The 22,621-nt window shown below is 33.7% G+C and overlaps 1 protein-coding gene across 2 annotated transcripts in view; it reads left to right on the plus strand.

Annotated features, from left to right (window-relative positions):
• Positions 1 to 22,621, plus strand: part of LOC101899996 (muscle calcium channel subunit alpha-1) — a 1,479,766-nt gene that overhangs the window by 1,103,298 nt on the left and 353,847 nt on the right. The gene's annotated exons all lie outside the window — the stretch shown is intronic.

Consider the following 22,621-nt stretch of genomic DNA (forward strand, 5'->3'; position numbering starts at 1 on the left):
TTGCCTATGAACGTAGAATCCACTATGAAATTACAAATACCTGCAAGACCGTTGCTGCCATACTAAAAAAAAAACAATAAACTTGAAAACCATACATTTCACAAACAATATGGGGGTTATACCAAAACGGGAACCTCTATATAAATACAACTTTATAGAGGGAACAAGGTCAAACGCCATAATTTTTACATTTTTTAAATTTCATTGAATGAAAGCAAAAAAGGTCGGAAATAGCATCACATTTAGAATAAGTTTAGATAAGTTCGAATTGGTCACGAAACCATCACATGCTGTCCGAATGTTGCTCTAGGTAAACCTAGGTATTCCCAGCCTTACGCCCTGGTAAACATTACCATTGTTCTCCACTAATAAACAAACGTTTTTTTTTTTTATAAAAACAACAATAAAGGGATTAAGCCTGAGCATTTTACAACAACAAAATACTATGGTATCCCAAACAAACAAGCCAACACTGTTAAATTTATTTATTTATAAATTTTATTGATTTATTGGTATTTATTTATTATTTGTTTTTAATCGTATTATTCTAATTAACTTGTATTGGGTAATATTTATTATTATTTATGTAACACTTTCAAACTTTAAAGTTCAGTTTATTTATTAGATAATAAATAAATGAAATTATTCCAAATAGATTTCAAAAATGTTTGAAGTAAATTTATATTTTTCTTTTTAAATTAAAAACAATACTTTTTTTGGAAATTTATGTTGGCAACGACAACGAAAGACCATGTACAAGTTCCGATACTGTCGATTGGACTTGTAGGGGTTCAAATTCTACTGGGTAGATTCTGAACCAAATACACATATACTGTTGAACAAGGACGGACAATAATATGAATATTTTTTAGGTACGATATAACAACAAGTATTCAGACGACACTCACGTTTGTTGTCTGCCAAAAATTAAAACACCTTTATTCAAAATAATGACACTGTCGGTCAAACACTATCGTTTATTAACCAATTAAAAATATTTAAAACGACGATCTGCACTCCAAACTTTCAAGAAGGAGGGCCGTTCTCTGGTTGTGGTGATGGGACCCCATCGATTAATTATTTATCGAGGTTGATGAGGTCCACTTCGATGTTATCATCTAAGGGGTTGGGCAGATTCCCAAAACAGTATCAACGTCAAATACTAAGTTGATTGACCGATGTCCCTCTGTCTGTCTATTGTAAGCACTTTCGAATGGATTGCAACACCTACTGTCCACGTTTTGGTATAGTATCCATACGACTGTCCTACCAGATTTATGGTAGTTTTAGTCACAATTTTAAATTGGTAGTGTGTTCCAATATAACTGTATTTGGATGATTTGGGTCACTCCTTTATACTCACTACATCTTATGAGAGAACATTTTCGGCCAATGTAAATGTACTGGCAGATTTGTTGTTTTTTTTTTTTTTTTTGTTTTGTTTGCAACAATTTCAATAAATTCTCGAATTTGCTATAAATACGCAGTTTGGGTTCCCAGAATGTGGGAACGTCCTTGCATAGAACTGTCTTTAATGTCCGAGTCTGAAATAGGCCCCAACTAAGTGTACCTCCGAATATTTGTTATTTTCTTTCACCGAAATCATTTGAAACTTGGTGTTTGGGTCCGTAATAGGCACATTTTCTCTGTTAAATAATTAGATGTAGAGATCCACGTTTTCATATAATCCAATATAACTGTAACAAAATATAATCGACTAACATGCTCAATTTGCAAGTATCACTGCTGAGTTTACTTCAAAAAGTTCTGTCATTTTCTTTTGTAAAATATTGTGTTTGTGGTCACTAGGTTCTTTAAATATACAAAGTTTTCCCGCTTCTATATAATCCACAACAATTTTCTTCAAGTCTGTAGAATTTATACATTTTCTAATTTGCGTGGATTCTATTACTTTCTTCATCTTCTTTGTTACTTAATATGATATGAGTTATAAATCTACCTTTACATATTTTTTTTTTTTTATGGAATCGATATTTCCCTAAGATTTTACGAGCAACCATCTTAGTAACTAATGGTCAGAATGAATGTAAAATTTGATACCATATACCCTGACTATTGTTAGTAATTCTTTGTAGCAGAGTAGTTGCGTTCGAGGATATTGATGGTTCTCCTAGACAAACAGATTATCACGAGCATATGTTATAAGTTGGAGTGTTTTTGGCAGTCAGGATACTTATATATTGAAACTTTTCTTAATGTAATCGTGATCAAAAACATATAATTTATCAATTTGCCACCTTAGAAAAATTTTTTTGATAAATGTTCTATAATATCCAGTAATGCCGAAGATTTAATTGCTTTAATAGAATGATGGAGTTTTAAATTGAAAATAGTATTACCTTTTTCGGGATTTGGTTTCACACCTTCTGGTGTAAATAAATGACCAAAATATAAGATAACCTGCGCGAAAAACGAACTTCCCTTAGATTTGTTAACATCTTTTTATACCCACATATAAGTATATAGGGTATATTAAGATTGTTTTTCCCGATCGACCCCACAGAATACATATATTCGTGATCAGAATAAAGTGTTATGTCGATTAAACGATGTCCATTCGTCTGTCTGTCTATACGTCTGTGAAAATCACTCTAACTTCTTAACAAAATGATGTATGTTGATAAAATTTTACTGAGGTGTGTATTAGGTTTGCAGGACTTATGGTATTGAGTATGGCTCCACGTTTTGGTAAAGCCCCATATAACTTTACCAACAGATTTAATGGCGAAAAATTCCATATTAAAGACTAGGTCTTCGAATAGGCCCCATTAAGGGTTACCTCCCTATATTCTGTAATGTGGTGATTTTAGCAACATTATTCTCCCAAATTGTTAAAACTTTCGCATTTGAATATATAATGGTATATGACAGTGATTACATTTACACGTCCATGTATCCGTATATGCCCCAATATAACGGAAACTCACTATTTATATGATTTAAGCAGTATTTCTTCCAAATAGTGAAATGGTATTCATAGATTGGCCGGGCCCAACTCACAGCTTTTTTAATTGATAAAACTTATAAAGTATTCTTGAAGACTAATTGAGAAGATAAGTACGTCGTCCAGGTAAACTACGAATATTTTATTTTTATATACGTCGCGGACATGAGTAATTAATTTTTAGAATGTTGCTGACGTTTTTTATGCCCACATGACCTTTCAACAAGCTCATAATGTCCGGATTAGGTTGAAAATATCGTTTGTTGCTTGTCACTTTCTCTTATGATAATTTGGTGGAACCCCTTAACCAGGTCAATGGTTTTGAAGTGTTGTGAGGGTCCAAGTTGTATTGAGATTAGTTTTGATATCATGTGATATAAAAGGCTAACATTTTGCACACATGTGTATGTAGGTAGGTTAAGTTCGAAATAGCCCCCTTAATATTCGATATTTTGATGATATTAGCGACTTTTGATGATTTCAGCATCATTATTCAAGGATTGTCATCTATCAAGTCTTCTAAAATACCAAATTTGAAACAATCTCCTGGGAAGATGTGACTAGATTAACCAAAACTCCGAATTTCGGTGGTTATCGTAACATGCGCGCTATAGAAAATCGTGAACCCATTATGAACTTCAAATACAAAATTTTAGACAAATCCGGGGAAATACATGGGAAAATTATCAAAATACTGTATATCCGAAAGCATCATTATGTGGGAGATATATGAAAACGTGGACTTATACATACTTTGTTCCGCTACAGGAGCTAGAACCCATTGTGTCCTACAAATACCAATATTGGACAAATCCGTAGAAAAATATGGCAAAGATCATCAAAATACCGAATATAGGAAGGTACCGTTATATGGGGGCTCCACGAAAACGTGGACCTATACATACTTTGTTCCGCAACAGGTGCCAGAACATAATACAAATAACAATTTTTAGACAAATCCGTAGAAATATGTGGCAAAATCGTCAAAATACTGGATATCGGAAGGTACCGATATATGGGGGCTATACAAAAACATGGTCCTATACATACAATGTTTTGTCGTTGAAGGTAGAATCCACTATGAAATTACAAATACCTGCAAGACCGTTGCTGCCATACTTAAAAAAAAAAACAACAAACTTGAAAACCATACATTTCACAAACAATATGGGGGTTATATCAAAACGGGAACCTCTATATAAATACAACTTTATACAGGGAACAAGGTCAAACGCCATAATTTTTACATTTTTTAAATTTCATTGAAAGAAAGCAAAAAAGGTCGGAAATAGCATCACATTTAGAATAAGTTTAGATTTGTTCGAATTGGTCACGAAATCATCACACCCTGTCCGAATGTTGCTCTAGGTAAACCTAGGTAACCCCAGCCTTACCCCCTGGTAAACATTAACATGGTTCTCCACTAATAAACAAACGTTTTTTTTATAAAGACAACAATAAAGGGATTAAGCCTGACCATTTTACAACAACAAAATATTATGGTATCCCAAACAAACAAGCCAACACTGTTAAATTTATTTATTTATAAACTTTATTGATTTATTCGTATTTATTTATTATTTGTTTTTAATCGTATTATTATAATTAACTTGTATTAGGTAATATTTATTATTATTTATGTAACACTTTAAAACTTTAAAGTTCAGTTTATTTATTAGATAATAAATAAATGAAATTATTCCAAATAGATTTCAAAAATGTTTGAAGTAAAGTTATATTTTTCTTTTTAAATTAAAAACAATACTTTTTTGGAAATTTATGTTGGCAACGACAACGAAAGACCATGTACAAGTTCCGATACTGTCGATTGAACTTGTAGGGGTTCAAATTCTACTGGGTAGATTCTGAACCAAATACACATATACTGTTGAACAAGGACGGACAATAATATGAATATTTTTTAGGTACGATATAACAACAAGTATTCAGACGATACTCACGTGTGTTGTCTGCCACAAAAAAAAAAAAAAATAAAACACTTTTATTCAAAATAATGACACTGGCTGTCAAAAACTATTGTTTTATTAACCAATTAAAAATATGTAAAATGGATCTGACGATCTGCACTCCAAACTTTCAAGAAGGAGGGTAGTTCTCTGGTTGTGGTGATGGGACCCCATCGATTAATTATTTATCGAGGTCGATGAGGTCCATTTCGATGTTATCATCTAAGGGGTTGGGCAGATTCCCAAAACAGTATCAACGTCAAATACTAAGTTGATTGACCGAATACCTCCGAATATTGGTTTTTTTCATTCACCGAAATCATTTAAAACTTGGTGTTTGGGTCCGTAATAGGCACATTTTCTCTGCTAAATAATTAGATGTAGAGATCCACGTTTTCATATAACCTCATATAACTGTATCAAAAGATAATCGACTAACATTCTCAATTTACAAGTATCACTGCTGAGTTTACTTCAAAAAGTTCTGTCATTTTCTTTTGTAAACTGTTGTGTTTGTGGTCACTAGGTTCTGTAAATATACAAGTCTGTAGAATTTATAAATTCTCTAATTTGCGTGGATCCTATTACTTACTTCATCTTCTTTGTTAGTTAATATGATATGAGTTATAAATCTACTTTTATATATATTTTTTTATGGAATCGATATTTCCCTAAGATTTTACCAGCAACCATCTTAGTGACTAATGGTCAGAAGGAATGCAAAATTTGATACCATATAGATGTAGTCGGAAATAAACTGTTGACTTGACTATTGTTAATAATTCTTTTTATACCCTCCACCATACTATGGAGGATATATTAATATTGTCATTCCGTTTGTAACTCCTCGAAATACTCATGTCAGACAAAACAAAGTATATATATTCTTGATCAGCGTAAAATTCTAAGACGATTTAGCCATGTCCGTCTGTCTGTCTGTGTGTCTGTCTGTCTGTTGTAATCACGCTATCGTAAATGGGCCATAGCCCCCATATAACCGTACCTCCCGATATTCAGTATTTTGATGATTTTAGCGACATTATCCGCCGGAATTGTTTCAAATTTGGCATTTGAAGTTCGCAATGAATACCACAACCTAAGACAGAAAATTATCTGTGCAGGTCCACGTCTTCGTGTAGCCCCCATATAACGGTACCCCCCGATATTCGGTATTTTGATGATTTTAGCGACATTGTTTACCGGAATCGTTTTGAATTTGGTATTTGAAGTTCGTAATGGATTCATAATCCGAAGTCAAAAAATGAGCTATGTAGGTCCAAGTCTTCATATAGCCCCCATATACTGTACCCCCCGATATTCGGTATGTTGATGATTTTAGCGACATTATTTGGCGGGATTGTTTCAAATTTCGCATGTGAAGTTCGTAATGGATACTTCAGCCTATGCCAGAAAATTGTCTGTGCAGGTCCACGTCTTAGTATAGCACCCATATGACGGTATCCCCCATATACGGTATTTTAATGATTTTAGCTACATTATAAACAGATTTTTCTTCAAGTTTCGCATTTAAATATTGTAATAACTTATGACAAATGTTGCCTATGCAGGCCCACGTCGTCGTATAAGCATTCGGCATTCTTAAGATATATACAGAATTTTTAACGGATTTTATTTTTTGGAAATTGCCAAATTTGAACCAAATGGTGGAGGGTATTAAAAGTTCGGCCCGGCCGAACTTATAGCGTTTCTACTTGTTTTTTTTTTTTTGTAGTTGCGTTCTCCTAGCATAACAGATTGGATGCCCATTTAGTTGTAAAACAACTCCATCAGCGTTGTCACGAGCATATGTTATGAGTTGGAGTGTTTTTGGCAGTCAGGATACTTACAGTAGCGTGCAAAACCGATCACACCTTCTGCGGTTTTAGATATTAAGCTCTGTAAAAATATTTGTACGCAATTAAATGAAATGAAACTTTGTTGATTCATTACTAGAAACAAATCAAAACAAATGGCATACAACACTATTTAGTATAACCAGGTTGTGCAGGATACTATGTAATAAACATGAGAGACATCACATATGTTCAGTTTTGCACGTTTCGCATTTATTCAAAAAGCAGAAAGTTAATGTAGAAATGTAAACAAATATTTACCGTTATTGGTCTCTCATGCTTTTGTTGATCTCTCATTGGTTTTTACTCTTTATCTTAGTTTGGTATTTTACTTTGATATTAGTTCTTAACACGTGTTGAAAGTGATCGATTTAATAAAATTATCATTTAATAAAAAATGAAAAAACTTAGCGTAGAACTAGAAAATAGTGTCGTGGTGTTAACGGAAAAAGGGCATTCTACCAGAGAAATAGCCGAAAAATTGAATATTGGTCAAAGCACTGTAGTTAAAGTCCAGAAAAGAAAAAATATTGTGCGAGCGCCAAATGTTGGAGGTCGACCGAGACAACTTTCTGACGCGGATGCCCGCTTAATGGAACGAGAAATGAGAAAAGATAGTTCCATAACACCTAAACAAGCTGCAGATGCATTAAATAAGAATGTAAGCGAGTGGACCGCCCGTAGAGCGTTGCATAGAATTGGATTGCTATCAGCAGTAAAGAAGAAGAAACCGGCTTTATCCGCTAAAAATGTTAAAGCTCGTTTAGCATTCTGCAAGAAACATGTGAATTGGAGTGTTGAGGATTGGAGGCGAGTCATTTGGTCGGACGAAGTAAAAATAAACCGATTTCAATCAGACGGAATAAGTTACTACTGGCGTCGTCCCAAAGAAACCATCCAAAGGCATCACGTGAAACAAACAGTGAAACATGGTGGAGGTAGTTTGATGGTGTGGGGCTGTTTTACATGGCATAATATTGGACCAATTGTTAAAATAAGTGGGATAATGAAGAAGGAGGACTACCTGGATATTTTGAAGTCAAATTTACCAGACTTCGTACAATCCAGTCCATACTCGGAGGAGCAAGTCATTTTCCAACAGGATGGAGACCCGAAACACACCGCCAAAATAGTAAAAGAGTGGTTTTCCCAACAAACATTTAAGCTTATGGAGTGGCCCGCACAATCACCCGATCTCAATCCAATTGAGAATTTGTGGTCCATTTTGAAAAAAAGACTTGGAAAATACAAGAGAGCTCCTGAGAATATGGATGAACTCTGGCGGCGTGTACAATTTGAATGGGGACAAATTCCTGACAATTTTATCCAAAATTTAGTGGAAAGTATGCCCAAACGTATGAAAGGTGTCATAAAAAATAAAGGGTTATGGACAAAATACTAAGACTTGGAAAACAACGAATATATGCGAAACGTGCAAAACTGAGCACATGGAGTTCCTCTTATGTTTATAATAAATTATCCCGAATATGTATACACTTTAAGTTGATTTCATCCTTAATATTATTATAATGAATTAAATAAAATATAACATAAGTTTCATTTAATTTGATTGACTTTAAATATTGTTACACAGCTTAACTGCCAAATTTGCAAAACATGTGATCGGTTTTGCACGCTACTGTATATATTGAATCTTTTGTTAATGTATAAACGTATACGTCTGTGAAAATCACTCTAGCTTCTTTACTAAATTATGTATGTTAATAAAATTTTACTGAGGTGTGCGTTAGGTCTGCAGGACTTTTTGTATTGAGCATGGCTCCACGTTTTGGTAAAGCCCTATATAACTTTACCAACAGATCTATTGGCGAAAAATTCCATATTAAAGACTAGGTCTTCGAATAGCCCTCATTTAAGGGTACCTCCCTATATTCGGTACTGTGGTGATTTTAGCAACATCATTCTCCGGAATTGTTAAAACTTTCGCATTTAAATATGTAATGGTCTATGACAAAGATTACATTTACACGTCCATGTAGCCGTACATGCCCCAATATAAAGGAAACTCCCTATTTTTTGGAAACTCACTATTTATATGATTTAAGCAGTATTTCTTCCAAATAGTGAAATGGTATTCATAGATTGCGCCGGCCTAACTCACATCTTTTTTAATTGATAAAACTTATAAAGTATTCTTGAAGACTAGTTGAGAAGATAAGTACGTCGTCCAGGTAAACTACGAATATTTTATTTATACATTCGTCGAGGACATCAGTAATTAATGTTTAGAATGTTGCTGGTGTTTTTATGCCCAAATGACCTTTAAACAAGCTTATAATGTCCGGATTAGTTTGAAAATATCGTTTTTGCTTGTCACTTTCTCTTACGATAATATGGTGGAACCCTTTAGCCAGGTCAATGGTTTTGAAGTGTTGTGAGCGTCCAAGTTGTATTGAAATTAGTTTTGATATCATGTGATATAAAAGGCTAACATTTTGCACACATGTGTATGTAGGCAGGTTAAGTTCAAAATAGCCTCCATAAAATTCGATATTTTGATGATATTAGCGACTTTTGATGATCACATCATTATTCACGGATTGTCACCTATCAAGTCTTCTAAAATACCAAATTTGAAAGAATCACCTGGGAAGATGTGACTAGATTTACCAAAACTTCAAATATCGGTGGTTATCGTAATATGCGCGCTATAGAAAACGTGAACCCATGGTTTTGAAGTGTTGTGAGCGTCCAAGTTGTATTGAGATTAGTTTTGATATCATGTGATATAAAAGGCTAACATTTTGCACACATGTGTATACAGGTGCCAGAACATAATACAAATAACAATTTTTAGAAATATGTGGCAAAATCGTCAAAACACCGGATATCGGAAGGTACCGTTATATAGGGGGGCTATACAAAAACGTGGTCCTATACATACAATGTTTTGCCGTTGAAGGTAGAATCCACTATGAAATTACAAATACCTGCAAGACCGTTGCTGCCATACTTAAAAAAAACAATAAACTTGAAAACCATACATTTCACAAACAATATGGTGGTTACACCAAAACGGGAACCTCTATATAAATACAACTTTATACAGGGAACAAGGTCAAACGCCATATTTTTTACATTTTTTAAATTTCATTGAATGAAAGCAAAAAAGGTCGGAAATAGCATCACATTTAGAATAAGTTTAGATTTGTTCGAATTGGTCACTAAACCATCACACGCAGTCCGAATGTTGCTCTAGATAAACCTAGGTATTCCCAGCATTACCCCCTGGTAAACATTACCATTGTTCTCCACTAATAAACAAACGTTTTTTTATAAAAACAACAATAAAGGGACTAAGACTGACCATTTTACAACAACAAAATACTATGGTTTATTATTTGTTTTTAATCGTATTATTATAATTAACTTGTATTAGGTAATATTTATTATTATTTATGTAACACTTTCAAACTTTAAAGTTCAGTTTATTTATTAGATAATAAATAAATGAAATTATTCCAAATAGATTTCAAAAACGTTTGAAGTAAAGTTATATTTTTCTTTTTAAATTAAAAACAATACTTTTTTTGGAAATTTATGTTGGCAACGACAACGAAAGACCATGTACAAGTTCCAATACTGTCGATTGGACTTGTAGGGGTTCAAATTCTACTGGGTAGATTCTGAACCAAATACACATATACTGTTGAACAAGGACAGACAATAATATGAATATTTTTTAGGTACGATATAACAACAAGTATTCAGACGATACTCACGTCTGTTGTCTGCCAAAAGTTAAAACACCTTTATTCAAAATAATGACACTGTCGGTCAAACACTATTGTTGTATTAACCAATTAAAAATATTTAAAACGACGATCTGCACTCCAAACTTTCAAGAAGGAGGATCGTTCTCTGGTGGTGGTGATGGGACCCCATCGATTAATTATTTATCGAGGTTGATGAGGTCCACTTCGATGTTATCATCTAAGCGGTTGGCCAGATTCCCAAAACAGTATCAACGTCAAATACTAAGTTGATTGACCGATGTCCCTCTGTCTGTCTATTGTAAGCACTTTCGAATGGATTGCAACACCTACTGTCCACGTTTTGGTATAGTATCCATACGACTGTTCTACCAGATTTATGGTAGTTTTAGTCACAATTTTAAATTGGCAGTGTGTTCCCCATATAACTGTATTTGGATGATTTGGGTCACTCCTTTATACTGACTACATCTTATGACAGAACATTTTCTGTACAGATCCACGGCCAATGTAAATGTACTGGCAGATTTGTTGTTTTTTTTTTGTTTTGTTTGCAACAATTTCAATTTCAATAAATTCTCGAATTTGCTATAAGTACGCAGTTTGGGTTCCCAGAATGTGGGAACGTCCTTGCATAGAACTGTCTATGTATGTCCGAGTTTGAAATAGGCCCCAACTAAGTTTACCTCCGAATATTTGTTTCTTTCTTTCACCGAAATCATTTAAAACTTGGTGTTTGGGTCCGTAATAGGCACATTTTCTCTGTTAAATAATTAGATGTAGAGATCCACGTTTTCATATAACCCCATATAACTGTAACAAAAGATAATCGACTAACATGCTCAATTTACATGTATTGCTGCTGAGTTTACTTCATAAAGTTCTGTCATTTTCTTTTGTAAAATGTTGTGTTTGTGGTCACTAGGTTCTGTAAATATACAAAGTTTTCCCGCTTCTATATAATCCACAAGAATTTTCTCCAAGTTATTCTTCAAGTCTGTAGAATTTATAAATTCTCTAATTTGCGTGGATCCTATTACTTACTTCATCTTCTTTGTTAGTTAATATGATATGAGTTATAAATCTACTTTTATATATATTTTTTTATGGAATCGATATTTCCCTAAGATTTTACGAGCAACCATCTTAGTAACTAATGGTCAGAATGAATGTAAAATTTGATACAATATAGATGTAGTCGGAAATAAACTGTTGCCCTGACTATTGTTAGTAATTCTTTGTAGCAGAGTAGTTGCGTTCGAGGATATTGATGGTTCTCCTAGCATAACAGATTATCACGAGCATATGTTATGAGTTGGAGTGTTTTTGGCAGTCAGGATACTTATATATTGAATCTTTTCATATAATTTAACAATTTGCCACCTTAAAAAATTTTTTGATAAATTTTCTATAATATCCAGTAATTCCGAAGATTTAATTGCTTTAATGGAATGATGGAGTTTTCAATTGAAAATAGCATTGCCTTTTTCGGGATTTGGTTTTACACCTTCTGGTGTAAACATAAGATAACCTGCGCGAAAAACGAAATTCAGAAATCAGATCATTAAGCTCGTCTCGAAAGAGAAAACAAACACTTAAATCATAAAACATATGATCTTCGCCTTAACAAGGCAAAACTCAGAAATTCCCTTAGATTTGTTAACATCTTTTTATACCCCACAGAATACATCTATTCGTCTGTCTGTCTATACGTCTGTAAAAATCACTCTAGCTTCTTAACAAAACGATGTATGTTGATAAAATTTTACTGAGGTGTGTGTTAGTTCTGCAGGACTTTTTGTATTGAGCATTGCTCCACGTTTTGGTAAAGCCCCATATAACTTTACCAACAGATTTAATGGCGAAAAATTCCATATTAAAGAAGGTTACCTCCCTATATTCGGTACTGTGGTGATTTTAGCAACATTATTCTCCCGAATTGTTAAAACTTTCACATATGAATATGTAATGGTCTATGACAAAGATTACATTTACAGGTCCGTATATGCCCCAATATAAAGAAAACTCCCTATATTTTGGAAACTCACTATTTATATGATTTAAGCAGTATTTCTTCCAAATAGTGAAATGGTATTCATAGATTGGCTGGGCCCAACTCACAGCTTTTTTAATTGATAAAACTTATAAAGTATTCTTGAAGACTAGTTGAGAAGATAAGTACGTCGTCCAGGTAAACTACGAATATTTTATTTTTATATACGTCGAGGACATGAGTAATTAATGTTTAGAATGTTGCTAACGTTTTTTATGCCCACATGACCTTTAAACAAGCTCATAATGTCCGAATTAGGTTGAAAATATCGTTTTTTGCTTGTCATTTTCTCTTACGATAATTTGGTGGAACCCTTTAGCCAGGTCAATGGTTTTGAAGTGTTGTGAGCGTCCAAGTTGTATTGAGATTAGTTTTGATATCATGTGATATAAAAGGCTAACATTTTGCACACATGTGTACACAGGTGCCAGAACATAATACAAATAACAATTTTTAGAAATATGTGGCAAAATCGTCAAAACACCGGATATCGGAAGGTACCGTTATATGGGGGCTATACAAAAACGTGGTCCTATACATACAATGTTTTGCCGTTGAAGGTAGAATCCACTATGAAATTACAAATACCTGCAAGACCGTTGCTGCCATACTTAAAAAAAAAACAATAAACTTGAAAACCATACATTTTACAAACAATATGGGTTTTATACCAAAACGGGAACCTCTATATAAATACAACTTTATACAGGGAACAAGGTCAAACGCCATAATGTTTACATTTTTTAAATTTCATTGAAAGAAAGCAAAAAAGGTCGGAAATAGCATCACAATTAGAATAAGTTTAGATTTGTTCGAATTGGTCACGAAACCATCACACGCTGTCCGAATGTTGCTCTAGATAAACCTAGGTATTCCCAGCCTTACCCCCTGGTAAACATTACCATTGTTCTCCACTAATAAACAAACGTTTTTTTATAAAAACAACAATAAAGGGATAGGGACCATTTTACAACAACAAAATACTATGGTATCCCAAACAAACAAGCCAACACTGCTAAATTTATTTATTTATAAATTTTATTGATTTATTGGTATTTATTTATTATTTGTTTTTAATCGTATTATTATAATTAACTTGTATTAGGTAATATTTATTATTATTTATGTAACACTTTCAAACTTTAAAGTTCAGTTTATTTATTAGATAATAAATAAATGAAATTATTCCAAATAGATTTCAAAAACGTTTGAAGTAAAGTTATATTTTTCTTTTTAAATTAAAAACAATACTTTTTTTGGAAATTTATGTTGGCAACGACAACGAAAGACCATGTACAAGTTCCAATACTGTCGATTGGACTTGTAGGGGTTCAAATTCTACTGGGTAGATTCTGAACCAAATACACATATACTGTTGAACAAGGACAGACAATAATATGAATATTTTTTAGGTACGATATAACAACAAGTATTCAGACGATACTCACGTCTGTTGTCTGCCAAAAGTTAAAACACCTTTATTCAAAATAATGACACTGTCGGTCAAACACTATTGTTTTATTAACCAATTAAAAATATTTAAAACGACGATCTGCACTCCAAACTTTCAAGAAGGAGGGTCGTTCTCTGGTGGTGGTGATGGGACCCCATCGATTAATTATTTATCGAGGTTGATGAGGTCCACTTCGATGTTATCATCTAAGGAGTTGGGCAGTTTCCCAAAACAGTATCAACGTCAAATACTAAGTTGATTGACCGATGTCCCTCTGTCTGTCTATTGTAAGCACTTTCGAATGGATTGCAAAACCTACTGTCCACGTTTTGGTATAGTAACCATACGACTGTTCTACCAGATTTATGGTAGTTTTAGTCACAATTTTAAATTAGCAGTTTGTTCCCATATAACTATATTTGGATGATTTGGGTCACTCCTTTATACTCACTACATCTTATGAGAGAACATTTTCGGCCAATGTAAATGTACTGGCAGATTTGTTGTTTTTTTGTTTTGTTTGCAACAATTTCAATTTCAATGAATTCCCGAATTTGCTATGAATACGCAGTTTGGGTTCCCAGAATGTGGGAACGTCCTTGCATAGAACTGTCTATGTATGTCCGAGTTTGAAATAGGCCCCAACTAAGTGTACCTCCGAATATTTGTTTTTTTCTTTCACCGAAATCATTTGAAACTTGGTGTTTGGGTCCGTAATAGGCACATTTTCTCTGTTAAATAATTAGATGTAGAGATCCACGTTTTCATATAACCCCATATAACTGTAACAAAATATAATCGACTAACATGCTCAATTTACAAGTATCACTGCTGAGTTTACTTCAAAAAGTTCTGTCATTTTCTTTTGTAAAATGTTGTGTTTGTGGTCACTAGGTTCTGTAAATATACAAAGTTTTCCCGCTTCCATATAATCCACAAGAATTTTCTTCAAGTCTGTAGAATTTATAAATTCTCTAATTTGCGTGGATTCTATTACTTACTTCATCTTCTTTGTTACTTAATATGATATGAGTTATAAATCTACTTTTATATTTTTATACCCTCCACCTTGGAAAGGAGGGTATATTAACTTTGTCATTCCGTTTGTAACATCCTTAAATATTCGTCGTAGACCCCATAAAGTATATATATTCATAATCAGCATAAAATTCTAAGTCGATTTAATGATGTCCGTCTGTCTGTCCGTCTGTCTGTTGAAATCACGATACAGCCCACATTATTTGACGTAGAGCGCCAAAATTTAGCAGAGCAATTGGTATTGTGTCTAGGATGGTTGGTATTGAAAATGAGATATATCGGTCCACGTTCTGGTATAGTCCCCATATAACGGTACCTCCCGATATTCGGTATTTTGATGATTTATGCCACATTTTTTACGGATTTGTCTGAAAATTGGTATTTGTAGGTCATAACGGGTCCCTGTACGTGTGGCAAAACATTGCATGTATAGGTCCACATTTTGGTATAGCCCCCATATAAAGGTACCTCCCAATATTCGGTATTTTAATTATTTTTGCCAAATTTTTTCACGGTTTTGTCTAAAAATTGGTATTTGTTGGTCATTGCATGTATGGGTCCATTATTTGGTATAGCCCCCATATAACGGTACCTCCCGATATTCGGTATTTGGATAATTTTTGCCACATTTTTTCACTGATTTGTCTAAAAAGTTGGTACTTGTGAGTCATAATGGGTCCTAGTTCGTGTGGCGAAACATTGTATGCATAGGTCCACGTTTTGGTATAGTCCCCATATAACGGTACCTCCCAATATTCCGTATTTTTATGATTTTTGACACATTTTTTTACGAATTTCTCTGAAAATTTGGTAGTTGTAGATCATAGTGGGTCCCAGTTCGTGTGGCGAGTCATTGTAATTATAGGTCCACGGTTTGGTATAGCCCCCATATAACGGTACTTCCCGATATTCGGTAATTTGATGATTTTTGCCACATTTTTTCACGTATTTGTCTGAAAATTTGTATTTGTAGGTCATAATGGGTTCTAGCTCATAATGGGTTCTAGCTCCGGTGGCTAAACATTGCATGTATGGGTCCATGATTTGGCATAGCCCCAAATAACGGTATCTCCCGATATTCGGTATTTTTTCTAATGTTTCCTTTACCCCAAGGTGGAGGGTATTAAAAGTTTGGCCCGGCCGAACTTAATGTTCTTTTACTTGTTTTTTTATGGAATCGATATTTCCCTAAGATTTTACGAGAAACCATCTTAGTTACTAATGGTCAGAATGAATGTAAAATTTGATACCATATAGATGTTGTCGGAAATAAACTGTTGCCCTGACTATTGTTAGTAATTCTTTGTAGCAGAGTAGTTGCGTTCGAGGATATTGATGGTTCTTCTAGCATAACAGATTATCACGAGCATATGTTATGAGTTGGAGTGTACTTATATATTGAATCTTTTGTTAATGTAATCGTGATCAAAAACATATAATTTAACAATTTGCCACATTAAAAAAAAATTTGATAAATTTTCTATAATATCCAGTAATTCCGAAGATTTAATTGCTTTAATGGAATGATGGAGTTTTCAATTGAAAATAGCATTACCTTTTTCGGGATTTGGTTTCACACCTTCTGGTGTAAACATAAGATAACCTGCGCGAAAAACGAAATTCACTTAGATTTGTTAACATCTTTTTATACCCCACAGAATACATCTATTCGTCTGTCTGTCTATACGTCTGTAAAAATCACTCTAGCTTCTTAACAAAACGATGTATGTTGATAAAATTTTACTGAGGTGTGTGTTAGTTCTGCAGGACTTTTTGTATTGAGCATGGCTCCACGTTTTGGTAAAGCCCCATATAACTTTACCAACAGATTTAATGGCGAAAAATTCCATATTAAAGAAGGTTACCTCCCTATATTCGGTACTGTGGTGATTTTAACAACATTATTCTCCCGAATTGTTAAAACTTTCACATATGAATATGTAATGGTCTATGACAAAGATTACATTTACAGGTCCGTATATGCCCCAATATAAATAAAACTCCCTATATTTTGGAAACTCACTATTTATATGATTTAAGCAGTATTTCTTCCAAATAGTGAAATGGTATTCATAGATTGGCCGGGCCCAACTCACAGCTTTTTTAATTGATAAAACTTATAAAGTATTCTTGAAGACTAGTTGAGAAGATAAGTACGTCGTCCAGGTAAACTACGAATATTTTATTTTTATATACGTCGAGGACATGAGTAATTAATGTTTAGAATGTTGCTGACGTTTTTTATGCCCACATGACCTTTAAACAAGCTCATATCCGGATTAGGTTGAAAATATCGTTTTTTGTTTGTCACTTTCTCTTACGATAATTTGGTGGAACCCTTTAGCCAGGTCAATGGTTTTGAAGTGTTGTGAGCGTCCAAGTTGTATTGAGATTAGTTTTGATATCATGTGATATAAAAGGCTAACATTTTGCACACATGTGTATGTAGGCAGGTTAAGTTCAAAATAGCCCCCTTAATATTCGATATTTTGATGATATTAGCGACTTTTGATGATTTCAGCATCATTATTCAAGGATTGTTATCTATCAAGTCTTCTAAAATACCAAATTTGAAACAATCTCCTGGGAAGATGTGACTAGATTAACCAAAACTCCGAATTTCGGTGGTTATCATAACATGCGCGCTATAGAAAATCGTGAACCCATTATGAACTTCAAATACCAAATTTTAGACAAATCCGAGGAAATACCTGGGAAAATTATCAAAATACTGTATATCCGAAAGCATCATTATGTGGGAGATATAGGAAAACGTGGACTTATACATACTTTGTTTCGCTACAGGAGCTAGAACCCATTATGTCCTTCAAATACCAATATTGGACAAATCTGTAGAAAAATATGGCAAAGTTCATCAAAATACCGAATATAGGAAGGTACCGTTATATGGGGGCTCCACGAAAACGTGGACCTATACATACTTTGTTCCGCAAGAGGTGCCAGAACATAATACAAGTAACAATTTTTAGACAAATCCGTAGAAATATGTGGCAAAATCGTTAAAATACCGGATATCGGAAGGTACCGTTATATGGGGGCTATACAAAAACGTGGTCCTATACATACAATGTTTTGCCGTTGAAGGTAGAATCCACTATGAAATTACAAATACCTGCAAGACCGTTGCTGCCATACTTTAAAAAAAACAAGTAAAAGAACATTAAGTTCGGCCGGGCCAAACTTTTAATACCCTCCACCTTAGGGTAAAGGAAACATTAGAAAAAATACCGAATATCGGGAGATACCGTTATATGGGGGCTATACCAAATCATGGACCCATACATGCAATGTTTAGCCACCGGAGCTAGAACCCATTATGACCTACAAATACAAATTTTCAGACAAATACGTGAAAAAATGTGGCAAAAATCATCAAATTACCGAATATCGGGAGGTACCGTTATATGGGGGCTATACCAAAGCGTAGACCTATAATTACAATGACTCGCCACACGAACTGGGACCCATTATGATCTACAACTACCAAATTTTCAGAGAAATTCGTAAAAAAAATGTGTCAAAAATCATAAAAATACGGAATATTGGGAGGTACCGTTATATGAGGACCCATTATGGCTCACAAATGCCAATTTTTTGACAAATCAGTGAAAAAATGTGGCAAAAACCATCAAAACACCGAATATCGGGAGGTACCGTTATATGGGGGCTATACCAAATCATGGACCCATACATGCAATGTTTAGCCACCGGAGCTAGAACCCATTATGACCTACAAATACCAATTATCAGACAAATACGTGAAAAAAATGTGGCAAAAATCATAAAATTACCGAATATCGGGAGATACCGTTATATGGGGGCTATACCAAAGCGTGGACCTATAATTACAATGACTCGCCATACGAACTGGGACCCATTATGATCTACAACTACCAAATTTTCAGAGAAATTCGTAAAAAATGTGTCAAAAATTATCCAAATACCGAATATTGGGAGGTACAGTTATATGAGGACTATACCAAAACGTGGACTATACATACAATGTTTCGCCACACGAACTAGGACCCATTATGACTCACAAATACCAACTTTTTAGACAAATCAGTGAAAAAATGTGGAAAAAACCATCAAAATACCGAATATCGGGAGGTACCGTTATATGGGGGCTATACCAAATCATGGACCCATACATGCAATGTTTCGCCACCGGAGCTGAAAACCAATATGACCAACAAATACCAATTTTTAGACAAATCCGTGAAAAAATGTGGCAAAAAAATTAAAATACCGAATACTGGGAGGTACCTTTATATGGGGGCTATACCAGAACGTGGACCGATATATCTCATTTTCAATACCAACCATCCTAGACACAATACCAATTGATCTGCTAAATTTTGGCGCTCTACGTCAAATAATGTGGGCTGTATCGTGATTTCAACAGACAGACAGACAGACGGAAATCGTTAAATCGACTTAGAATTTTATGCTGATTATAAATATATATACTTTATGGGGTCTACGACGAATATTTAAGGATGTTACAAACGGAATGACAAAGTTAATATACCCTCCTTTCCAAGGTGGAGGGTATAAAAACCAATAAACTTGAAAACCACACATAAAGTGGGAGCGATCTTTGTAAATATGTTAGTGTATATGTGTTATTTTAATGAGTGTTAGATATAATACAACACAAAACTGTCAGAAATAACTTTTTTTAATGACCATGTTACTGCATGTATGTAGTTGTGATGACAAACGAACAAAAGCCGGCATTTTGAAATACACATATACTATTGAACAAGGACAAACAATAATATGAATATTTTTTAGGTACGATATAACAACAAGTATTCAGACGATACTCACGTTTGTTGTCTGCCAAAAATTAAAACACCTTTTTTCAAAATAATGACACTGTCGGTCAAACACTATTGTTTTATTAACCAATTAAAAATATTTAAAATGGATCTGAAGATCTGTACTCCAAACTTTCAAGAAGGAGGGTAGTTCTCTGGTTGTGGTGATGGGACCCCATCGATTAATCGAGGTCGATGAGGTCCCTTTCGATGTTATCATCCAAGGGATAAAAGGATAAAATTTTGTCACACATGTGTATTTTGCCAGTAGACAGGTTAAGCTCGTCAATGGCCCATGACGGTGTACCTTTTCGTATAGCTCTTTGCAACACTTTTAGTATTAAAAATTGTCCACGTTTTGGTATAGTATCCATACGACTGTTCTACCAGATTTATGGTAGTTTTAGTCACAACTTTAAATTGGCAGTTTGTTTTCCCCATATAACTGTATTTATGGCAGAACATTTTCTGTACATATCCACGGCCAATATAAATGTACGGGCAGATTTGTTGTTTTTTGTTTTGTTTGCAACAATTTCAATTTCAATAAGTTTGGGTTCCCAGAATGTGGGAACGTCCTTGCACAGAACTGTCTATGTATGTCCGAGTTTAAAATAGGCCCCAACTAAGTGTACCTTCGAATATTTGTTTGTTTCCTTCACCGAAATCATTTAAAACTTGGTGTTGTGGGTCCGTAATAGGCACATTTTCTCTGTTAAATAATTAGATGTAGAGATCCAGAGATCCAGTTCTGTTATTTCCTTTTGTAAAATGTTGTATTTGTGGTCATTAGGTTCTGTATATATATCAAAGTTTTCCCGCTTCTATATAAACCACAAGAATTTCTCCAAGTTATTCTTCAAGTCTGTAGAATTTATAAATTCTCTAATTTGCGTGAATCCTATTACTTACTTCATCTTTTTTGTTAGTTAATATGTTATAAAGTTAATATGAGTTATAAATCTACTTTTATATTTTTTTATGGAATCGATATTTCCCTAAGATTTTACGAGCAACCATCTTAGCTACTAATGGTCAGAAGGAATGTAAAATTTGATACCATATAGATTTAGTCGGAAATAAACTGTTGTCCTGACTATTGTTAGTAATTCTTTTTTTCTGTAGCAGAGTAGTTGCGTTCAAGGATATTGATGGTTCTCCTAGCATAACAGATTGGATACCCATTTTGTTGTAAAACGACTCCATCTGCGTTGTCACGAACATATGAAGGGCTCACAGCTATACCGAACTAAGTCATAAAAACATAATTCAAAGATATTTAGAGGTAAAGTAAATGCACTTTCATTAATTTCTGGAAGGAATATTTTAGTCTACCAAAAGAAAATATAAAAGTCTATAATCATAATTAACTAATTATATTAATTTAAAATAAAAATAATTTAAATATATTACTAAAAAAATATTCAAAAACAAAAAAAATCTACTTTGGTTCATTATTACTCTAAATAAAATTTCAAGGTTTCACAGCTAAAGCGAACCAAGTCAAAAAAAATAAAATAAAGTGTTCGTTATATGACTAAATATAGTTAACTATAGTAATTAATTTTCCACTAGTTTCGGAGTTGTATCTGCGGGTGTTTCTATTATAATTGACAATCATTGTGATTTTTAGGAAAATAAAATAAATTCATTTTTTTTTTAAATAAATTAATGTTAACAGGGATAAAGGAAAATTTAAGGTTTCAACTATGGTAGAAATAAGAAGGTAAAGAAATGTTTACATTTTTATACCCTTCACCATAGTATGGAGGGTATATTACGTTTGTAATTCCGTTTGTAACACCTTTAAATATACATTTTAGAACCCATAATATATTCTTGATCAGCATAAAATTCTATGTCGATTTAGCGAGGTACGTACGGCTGTCCGTCTGTGGAAATCACCCTGGCATCCGAACGAAATGATGTAAGTTGATAAAAATGTACTCAAATGTGTATTATGTCTGCAGGACTTTTGATATTGAAAATGGGCTATGTAGGCCCACGTCTTCGTATAGCCCCCATATAACGGTATCTCCCGATATACGGTACTATTACCGGAACTTTTTCAAATCAATGACTGCAAATTGTCTGTGCAGGTCCACGTCTTCGTATAGCCCCTAATATACGGCTACATTCGGTATTTTTAAGATTTTAACAGAAATTTTAATGGATTTTAACCTTTTGCAAATTTCCAAATTTGTACCAAATGGTACTTACTTTTTTTTTACTTTTTTTTTAAGTTATGCGTTTGACAACATCTCATTGTCAAAATGTATATTTATAAATCCATTGTACATACAAATCAGAGATGGGAACCTGCTATCTAGGCAGGGAAATTTGACAGAGTAAATTACACAAAATGCCGAGATGGATATGCTTATATGAAATGACTTTACCTTCTTAATTTTACCATGGTTTCAACAAATATTTACACATAAAAAATTCGTCATTTCCGTCTTAATCATTTTTGGGGCTGGCAAATATTCCTCATTTTCATTACTGGAAAAATCACTTGCACTGCTATTATTACTATCCATTTATAGAAAACACAGATTTTTTAATATTGCTGAAAACTGAAAGACAATAAACACGTGCTCACTAATAGTACTGATTCAAAGTGAAACATACTGACTTAGTTCATTTTTGCTTTGAAAAAAGTCGAAAATGACAGTCGTTGACTTAGGTTTTTTACTGTCATCATTGGAACGAAA

Source organism: Musca domestica, unplaced genomic scaffold, assembly GCF_030504385.1.
Source record: "Musca domestica strain aabys unplaced genomic scaffold, Musca_domestica.polishedcontigs.V.1.1 30, whole genome shotgun sequence".
NCBI lineage: Eukaryota > Metazoa > Arthropoda > Insecta > Diptera > Muscidae > Musca > Musca domestica.